Here is a 10,558-nt window from a genome sequence, read left to right on the forward strand (position 1 = left end):
GAACGCTGCAAATGGCATATTCATGTAGACACGACGGGAGCTACAGCACCTTCCCGAACTGACCTGTGATCCGCAGTGCTTTCCTAAAAGCCACACCTTTTCTGGGTAAACCTCTACAATAAGGCTAGAGGAGGAGGAAGAGGAGGCCCAACAGAAGTCCTTAATGTTCAGACTGCTTTAATCTAAAAGGTAAAATCAAAAGCTCTGAATGAAATCACGCTAAATTCTGGGTCTCCTAACACCTCACTGCTGCATCTTAGTGAATGCTGCTGTAAGGGTGAAGTTTAACGCTTTAGCGTGTACGAAGATACACAATTCCCCAGAAACCACCTTACATTATGTCAAATGAGAAACTAAATTCAAACTCAGTTGTTTGCTTTAAGGTTCTTTATATCCCCGTGTTTCTGTATGACCTAGCAGAAACTCCAGCTCTGATCTTTAGTAAGGAGGGGCTATTACAAGTGGGGTTGTAATGCAGGACTCTGAAGTCTCCTGATGCTTCCCTCTGGTAAAGCACACACAATAGATGCCAGTGTGTCTCCTGGAGAAGAGTGCCAGAACTAAGTGAAAGCAAGATAATGCCAGATAGGATGGAGGCATGGAATATTTTGGGGGGACAATGGTTTAGCAGCTGGTGAGTGTAGCTTCTAGGTAGTCTATCTTGACTTGAGGGCATCCATAGATTTGAGTGAAGCAAGTAAGTGTGTTCACTGCACTTCAGTTACACAGAAGCCTCCAGGAGTTACTCCTGCGTGTTGTTAATGCCGCTGCCTGCCCATTCAATAAAACCAGTGAAGTTGACCGACTTTACAGATAAACCCTTCTGGGGTGGAGGAAGTTGTCTTAATCCAAATCATTCTACTGACCCAGTTTACTGTGTACCCCCCTCAGCAGATACACGGGAGCGGTAGTCAGCTGTGGCCCACCAGTAGGAATATCTGTAGCAGGCTCTGTCAAAGCCAACAGAGTGTTCCACACCACTGACTAAAATAAACTATTTCCGACTACCAGGTTTTTTTGTGGAGTTGGCAGCCACGCTCTGTAAGAGGAAAAATACTGCCAATCAATCCTACCTCTGTCAGAAGTGTGAAAAAGGAGGTTTATTTGTATGTTGCAATAATTGTTTCTTACTGACTTCCAAATTTGGCATTGGGAGACAGCAGGAAGAGCAGGAGCTTTTGTTCAGAGCTGAACCATGAGGGCTCAGGAGCTTTTTGGGGACTGAACTTGGGCACAGCTGCTAAGGTAGCGAACGGCTGGAAGCCTGTGCATTCATCTATGTGTTAAAACAAAAAGGGGAATTTACAGGAACTTGGTGGTAGTAAGGATATAGCTTGGACTTAAGTGTTGTTTGTACGCTCTTTCACAAATTCTGGCTGTGATAATGTTTCACACTACTTAGTTGAGTTTCATTCTGCTTTTTAATGTTGCTTTATGAATTAAAAATGCATTAATCTTGTTCTTTTGTGATGTTCTGAATGCCAGCACTTGCTTCTGTGATCATTTATTCACACTTCTTTTGACAGTAACGGGGACGGTTTTCTACCAGTTTACAAGATTTGGGCCTGCAGCTTAGCATCTACTGTCACCCCATTTTCCTTCATCCTGACTTCAATTTAACCCTTGAAACTGATGATACTCCTTGGGACTGCTGCCCCCTTTCTGCTCGACTCCATCCTCCCTCCTCCCCGCACTTTGTGTGAGAAGGATCTTGCTTGGGTAGCATTTGCTGTTTAGGATTAAACTGTTCGTGAACTACTTAAAACATTGTGCTGCCATTCACAGATGTGTCTTACATGACACGCTCCCCAGGAGATTAACACCTCAGCTTCTCTGTGGCGAGGCACAGGCAGGAAAGCAGCACTGACCTTGATATCCCGGGGGACCAGAGAGCATGTAGCCACCCGGTGTAGCATGGTAATTCTTTTCTTAAATAAGATCTCTCTTCCTCAGAGAGCACGTAGCAACAACAAAATAATTTTTTAATGTTTCCAACTTACATGCTGGATGCAACACATTTTTCTCAAGGCAATCAAGAGGAAGAGGATTTAATGGAAGTCCTTTCTGTTTGGTATCGGGGGCCATACGAGTAACAGCTACAGGTCAACCTCTGCAATCTGTGTTGAAGTGTTTCTTCCACGTTAGACAACTGCAGGCGTGCTAACATGGGGCTCAGTAACATACCTGGCAGGCTCGGGCAGTGCTGAGCGCTGTGACACAGGCTTGTACAGATGGGCCCGTGTTGAGGCAGTGTTTTCTCCTGAGAGCGGGAGCGGCACGGGAAGAACGCCATCCGGGGGGCACAGGCAGAGCTGACCTGAGCCCACAGCCGTCACTCCGGTCCCTGTAGTCAGCGGTGAGCGCCCTACACCGGGCTGGCTGCCACCTGCCGGCGCCTCAGCAGCGGGAGTGCACATAACCCGGGCGGGCAGCTCAGCCGTCGGGCGCTGACACCCTTTCCGGGCCGCGTCCCTTCCCTTGCAGTGGGGGGCCAGCGGGTGGGTGCGTGCAAAGCCCGCCTGGCGCTCTTGAAGTCATCCCTGCTGGTGGGAGCAGCAGGCGGAGGGGCACTCGCCTCTGTCGGTGACGGTGGGCCGTGCCGGGGCTTTACAGCCTGAACAAGCGGTGGGGAAAGGGAAATGCAGCGAGGAGTGCTCAGCCTGGTTCCCCGGAGGCTCTCTCCACAGCTTTTCCACAACTCTGTTCTAAATGAAACGCAATTGCTAATCACTCCCTCGACTTAAAATGTTAAACCAAGTTGCTAGCTGAACTTGCATTTCTGAAGAAGTGAAACCACATCACTTGCACTGGAGCTTCTAGTTGCTAGCATGATAACGTATCACCAGCAACGTTCTTTTTACAGATTTCCTATGCAGCAGTGTCTTTGATTCCAGCGATAATATTGGAAAGAAAACCAAGGCAAAAAGCTTGAATTATTTGTGATCTGTTCTGCTGACCTAATTCTGTCAGCAGCCTCGATTAAATCCCATCAGCAGAAGTTTGCTGCTGCTACCTGTGTATCTTCAGCACTTTTATCTGCGTGACATGTTCCAGAGACACATGGTTCATAAAAGCCGCTTCCTTTATTTTAGACAACTCTGCTCATCTGAACATAACGGATTCCTCGTTGCTAGCTTACTGCCTTCATTCTTTTGTCTCATTTCATTTATCAGTGCAGCAACTCACTTTTATGCTTTTCTACTTCTATTTTTGCCTTTTCCCTTGTGAGATGCCATTTTTTCATTTTAGTGTATGTTTTAATTGGAATAAATGTATTGGTCACACTCTTTTCCTATCCAAATGCACAAATGGAGAGCTAAACTTTAAATCATTTTGCCCTAAGTTACTTAGGCAGTGTAAGTTACACCGTGGACTGCAGCATATAGCTTATAAAGTTGAATGCTGATTTATTTACTATACGCTGTTTTGCGGCATACAATAAAAAGAAATATGCATAACTCTTAAGGTACAGGCTTGAGGCAACGTGAAGGGTAAGAGAGGAGTTCATTTCTTCCTTCATCTCAGTCTATCCTTGCTTAATCTTCTCTGTTGCCTCTTTCTACACATCATTCCTTTCCTGGTAACAGCTGGCACCTACACAAAGGCAAGTACCTTGATGTTGCCTTGATGTGCTATTTGCATAAATGTAGAGAGTAACAAGAAAATAAATACCAGTGAAAATAAAAAAGCAGAGCCATGACCAAATACAGTGTTTGGCAGCTGCTGACTTAAAATATAAAATGAAATTTTTATCACAAAATAACCCCAAACTTTCTACTTACTCACAGGCTCTTTAACACACCTTAAAGTTCTCTGCACAAGAACGTGAGTACCTCTGGAGCTGGCCATTTCAGCAGGCCAGTTCAGCTGCAGGACTTTCAGGACGTGGCATGACATTTTTGGGGAAAGAATGATGCCATTATCTTCTAAAGGGTAACGCAATCACCCTTTGAAGCTAACTGGAGGTGGTATGCTGAACTACTGAAAGCGCAGAGCATGGCCATATTTAAGGCAACAGATTTTTAAAACTTCTTTATCCCTCTTTCTCTAGCATTAGTGATCAACAAAAAGTTACTCAGGCAAATATGTTTTACTTACGTATGCAAGTTGCTTGTTTGGTTATTCTTAAGCAAAACTAATTTAGCTAAGAACAGAACTGCTGGGTGCTTTTGTATTAAACATCTGTTCTCAAATAGCCGTATTTAGCCTAATATTCTTATTTTGCTGATGGAAGCTAAGTTTAGAAACTGCTTTGCCACTGCTTTTTTTTTTTTTTGCCAGTGTGACCTCTATTTTGAGTGATGGTGTTGAAAATCAAGCTGCAATTCTTCTGACAATAAAATGGCCGATATGTTTACTGACACTGTAATTCCTTACACTGCAGTTACTATAATGTATTGTTAATGTAAATATCACTACAATGAACTTAGTATTCTTTAAAGAACTACCAAGCTTACACACTGAAAAAATACAGAATATGGAGAATAAGATAGCATCTTAAATGTAACATCTCTTAAAATTTTAGTCTATTTTGAAAGGGGGGGAGGCATTTTAGAAAGTTCCAAGGTACACTAACCACATAAGCTGCCTGAATCCATGTGTTGTCTATAGCAACATTAGCTCAAAAAACCCCAAACCCACCAACATTTATGTAGAAGCATATATAATACAGTAGATAGCTCAACTGACAGCTTGGTAGACTGTGCATTCCAGCTTGTATGCCAGAAATGGAAAACTGAACGTGAAAGAAGGGGATGAAGACATAGCCCTAACCCTTCTGTGGACACCCAGAAAAATGGATACGTTCTTTTCAGTGTTTCAAACTAGTTCCGCAGTACATCCATGCCCAGTTTGTTGAAAATGGTTTGGAGAGAGTATATAAGGCCAGGTTTTCCAGTCCTTGATTCTGTGCATTGGGACAGGTTATTGAGTATTTGAAAGTGAAGTAAAGGTATAGATTTGAATGAGACACTAGAGAAAAGAGGAAAGAAATACGCATTATGACTTTCTCTGCTTTTGGGTGGGTGCCAACATTAAGGAAGAATTGGTCAGTTTAAAATTGATCCTGTTTAACATACTAGAATTAATTTTTCTCCCAAGTAGTTACTGAGCTAATCTATGTTTTTATTTTTTTATGTTCCCTCTTGGATGATACGGAATGATTGTTTTGGTCTGAAGGTTTCATCACTGCATCGCATTTGATTTTTGATGGCAAACTAAACCTTCTGCTCTTTAATTTCTTAACAGCATGACCACCACAGGCTAAAGCGGCTCTAATCAGTTCTAGGTATCTGAAGTTGCTGTACGTGTTTGGAGTCTTGTTGGTGTTACTCAGTTATGATGTCACTGTGCCTCCATAATGTAGATACTTTAACTTTCTCTGAGCAAAAGGTGAAACTTTTGTACTCTAATGGCTTAGGGAAAAAGCCCTATGAATAGTTTCAGTAACTAACATTAAAAAAACCCCTATTACTTTGAACTGGAAACATATTCTAATACCGAAGCAAAGAAGAGCTAATATTTACATGGCAGGAGAGACTGAAAGATGAGCAATAATAATGTGCCGCTGTACGGAAGACCTTGCATCAGCAGATGTGACACACTGATTGTGTGCTTTTTGATACTATCAAGTGGCATTTTATTTAAATAGAAAGAAGAAAATGTGTACTTTTTATCAATCACGTTTCTTGTAATTCAATAAATAGCATTAACAAAAAGTACCTTTCTTTGAAAAGAGAACTAGGAATTTTGGATTGAACAGTGAGACAGTAACTTCTTTTTCAGAGGGATGCAAAACCCCAAATCCCATAATGCTATCCTCTTACTGTACAGAAGTATGTAGAAAAACGTTCATAGAAATGTTACATGCACTGTGTGCACCTACCTGAACAAATAAATTGCTTGTATTAAAAGGGGTTTTTTCATATTCTTACTGTAAATGAAATACCTCTCTGAATCCTATATCTTAAAGAAACTGGGTCAGTTGAAGTACTGAGTATATATGGGCATACAGTGGTACATCCATTCCCCGGTGCATCAATATGCTGTCATACACTCAGATCCTCTGAGGGTCTTAGTGATTTATCATGGTTGGCTTATGAATGACTGTCAGAGATGTAACTTCCACTTTTCACCACACAAATGGACAAGGGTGAATACTGGTTTTTTGTGGAAAAAAAAACCCCTGAACTTGAGAAGACCACAGCAAACTAGTCAGAGGGAAACCTGAGGATGAAATGTTTAAATAGGAGCAAGAAATCTCCCCAACTTTTATGATAGGAAAGATATTTTTAAAAGCCAGTTGTGCTGGTTTTGTGGCTGGAAAAACGTGGAAACTAGAGGAAGGGTGGCATTTCCTAACGGCGCTTGCTAGGAAAAGCCATGATCAGCAGGTGAGGTTCTATTCCCAAATTTCTAATTTGAAGGGACAAATACTAGACTCTGCCTGTTTTAGTGCAGTCTGATCTAAGACAATAGCAGACTTGAAGCAGTTTTAACTACAGCTTTATATTACACAAAGAGCAAAACCTTCTCATGTCACAACTTCCTGGGTAAATGACTTTCCCTTGGACTTGCTGCATTTCCAGTGCTCCCTCGAATAACAGATAGATAGTGATTAATTTCCTGGCACATGAAATGCAGAGACTGGCAGGAAAGGCTTCTAAAGCAAGAAGCTTGCTGTATAGTCATATTAAAGCTAACACGACAATTAAGTTGCGGTAGTGGTATGATTAAGACTAACGGTAGAAACCAAAATTGAAGTAATGTTCCAGGCACAACTGATGACCCCTGGCACGTATAAGAAAGGGAAATACATGCTCTAGAGCACTTCGATGAAATGCTGAGAATAAATTCGGACTGCATCTTTAAATACCTTACTAAATGATACAGAAATTACTGTTCACAAATTGGTTTTGTACTGAAAGACACAGTCATATGACAAATGAACCCTGGGCATCTTGGAAACGTAGGGTAATTTAGACTGTTTTTAAAATGTCTTTAATCCACAAGTAACAGGATTCTGCCACAACTGCCTTTGAGCAGAGCCTTCCTGACAATTTTTAAATGGCTCAAAGAAAAGTAACGTAAGTGAATGCTCCGGATTTAGTTTTAGATTATTCTACAAACCTGAAAATTTTATAAACAGCTGTTATATATTATTTACATAATATATTGGTCTGTGTATTTTTTGACACCTGAAGTAGGCTGGCAGCTGTTAGTCACAAAGTATTTGTGGAAGGAAATCCACCTCCAGCTCACTGGCAGTGACCAAGGATTTTAAAGACTGAATAGACTCGAAAACTTGTCTATCTTCAGTGCCAATATTTAGCACAGTTCCTATTTAGATTGAGACAGTCTAACCACTGATGGAACGAGGAAGTTCACTATGATATCTGGCAAGTGCTTTCATGATACTTTTCTTAGTATTTGCCACCACGCTGTGGGTTTCTGTAACAGCTTTACATTGGCATCTATTTTCTATGACCCTTGGGACAGTATTCTCATACTGGCAGATAATGCTAGACCTCTACGCACACAAGCTTGAGGATGGTCATAAAGCAGTCTTCTAACAGTGAGGAAGTGTACTCAGAAAAGCACCATTTTCTTTCTGTTAATGCAAATAGTTTGGGTTGTCTGCCTTAGCCTTTGAATAAGGGAAAACTTTTATCAAATATTTGCTCATTGGTCTGTCTGTGTTCTTGAGTATTTTCAGTTCTTTTCTATTAAAGATGTTCTAAAGTGCTCAGTGAGAGTATACCAGCAAGCTAGAACTGAATATAGCTATGTGCAAAGGGGCAGAAGGAACTTGATTGGATTTCAGACTAGAAGCGTCTATCCTTGAATGCGACACAACAGATTACTGGGAAACCTGAACTGGGGGGAGGGAAAGCAAAGGTAATTAGGTTTGTCCTGTTGTTGGCTGGGACAGAGTTAATTTTCTTCTTAGTAGCTGGTACAGTGCTGTGTTTTGGATTTAGTGTGAGAATGATGTTGATAACATGCTGATGTTTTAGTTGTTGCTAAGCAGTGCTGATCTTAAGGATTTTCAGTTTCCCATGCTCCGCCAGCAAGTAGGTGTGCAAGAAGCTGGGAGGAAGCATAGCCAGGACAGCTGACCCAAACTAGCCCAAGGGATTTTCCATACCATGGAACGTCATGCTCAGTATATAAACAGGGGGGAGTTGGCCGGGAGGGGCAGATCGCTGCTGGGGCATCGGTCAGCGGGTGGTGAGCAACTGCATTGTGTATCACTTGCCTTTTCTTGGGTTTTCTCTTTTTTTTGTTATATTCCTTTTCATTACAATTATTATTCTTATGTTATTCTTAGTTAGTAGTATATTTTATTTTACTTTAGTTATTAAACCATTCTTAACCCACGAGTTTTACCTTTTTTTTTTCCTCCTCCCCATCCCACTGCGAGGGGGGAGGGGAAGCAGCTGCATGGTGCTTAGTTGCTGGCTGGGGTTAAACCACAAGGTTGAAGGTTTATTGTTGCCTAAGTTCATATATAGTAAAACTCCATCTAGAAAGACAGCGCATTAGCTTAACGAAACATTTAAAAATCTCCTCTGAATGACTGACTTCAAGTTAAACTTGTTTGCTAGGTGGGACTAATGAAGTATCAGACAGGGGTGAGAGCAGCAGGATTAAGAATCTGTGTCCTGATTATAGAGTGAGACTGCAGGCTACTGGATATTGAAAGTCAAGCTTTGCTACTGAATGCTGTCAAGTCTTTTCATCTCATCTTTCCTTTATAAAAAAGGCAGTGGTATTGAACTGATCCTAAGGATTTAGTTCAGTTCCACGCCTGAAAACCTCTCCTCTCTCCTTAAGGGGGAAGTGCTAGTTTACACATACAGTGATACTGACATGGTTCAACTCTTTCAGATTCAAACTGGAGTTGTAGGAAGGTAGGAATGCTTTGCTGTGATGCACAGAACATCCTGTGTGGCATATGTTGCCTTTAATTCAGGGCATGAAATTGGCAATTCTGGCAATTTTGCTGTATGAATGCAGAAGTGGGCACTTCAGACAAATTACAAGTCTGTCTAGGTATCATTTAAGCTTTGAATGTCTTACTCATAAGAACACAATACAACATGCTCAAATACTGATGTTTATAAGTGGTATGAAGCATGGCGTTTTTATTAACTTCCTCTAAAATTCAACTAAAAATTTTCTGATTGAAAATCAGATGAGATGGTCAGTAGGTAGAAAGATGACTTGAGACAAGACCTAAAGCAATGATTGGAGTGTTGTGTTGGCACTTGCTAAGAAAGGTGGAAGAAAAAGCAAAACTGGAGAAACATGTAGTAAAAGAATGGGAAAAGTAGTAAAGAATGGAAATAGTTTATCCAACAAATAGTTTATCTGAAGTTTTATAAGTGAGGATCAGGAACATGCTGTGAAAGTCAGAAGCCACATTAGTAGATGAAAAAAGATTATCAGAGTGCGTTGCATGGTTACGGTGTTATGCAAGTGCATAACTACAGATAAAGACAAAGATGTTGTTAGGCCTTAGGAAACCCCTAAACGTGACGGGGGAGACAGAGGAAGCAGGGAAGGATCACAGTCTTAAAAGGGAGGAAGTTTCATACAGGGAAAAATAAGGATGAGAAGTGTGGCCTACTGAGGTTAGTAGACAGCAGCGCTAGTAAATACTGGTCTGTAACAGTCAGACTCTGCATAAGTCATTCTGCTTTTTCAGGGTGGAGATGACCTGTGATGGCAGTTAGCTATGGCTCTGTCAACACAGTTAAGGTCCAGAGATCACTTTACATGTACACTGGCTTTCCCCAACATACGATGAGGCTGGAATCAAGAAATTCTCTAATATACCTTTCCCAAGATCAAGTACCCCTTCTGCCAGGGGTTGCTTACATGGGTTAATACTTTCTGCAGCTGCCTCCTAAGTCCATTCCTATTTAGGTCTGATAACTAAAACTCTGAGCCAACTGAGAAGCCATGCTGACCGGCCATTTAGCCAAAAACTGCAGGCTAAGAGTAGAAAACCAAAGACAATAAAAGACATCCCCTTCATCTTAGCATGCGTCAAACCAAGATGTGGAAAGACTTAGTATTGAGCACAATCACATTTTGATACTATATACAGCTTGAACTTGGCAGGTGGCTTATGCAAAACTAAAGCATGGAAGCATGGCAAATTTGAAGAAAATATAATACAGACTTGAAAGAGGCTGTTCCTCTAAAGCACCAGCTTTATTTAACCAGGTCAGATCACAGTTTCTTCCTTCACGTTATATAGTGTCTGACATGACTTTAAGAAATGCTATTATGACTGAATACTAAGAATGAGAGAAAGGAAGAATATCTTGAAAATGAGGAAAGCAAACACCTTGAAGGGAGAACTAGGCAGTGTATCTTCCCATAAGGGCTTTGATTAACTTCCCTTTTTTTTTTTTCCTGAGGCATATCGTAGAAACTGCACAGGCAGCTTCCTTTCTATCATGAGTGATACCAGCTATATTGTCTTGAAATCTCTCTCCTAAAACAGCTTTGGGCCTCTCTCCGGCTAGAAAATGCAGACAGCCTTCAA

Source organism: Gymnogyps californianus, chromosome 3 (assembly GCF_018139145.2).
Source record: "Gymnogyps californianus isolate 813 chromosome 3, ASM1813914v2, whole genome shotgun sequence".
Taxonomy (NCBI): domain Eukaryota; kingdom Metazoa; phylum Chordata; class Aves; order Accipitriformes; family Cathartidae; genus Gymnogyps; species Gymnogyps californianus.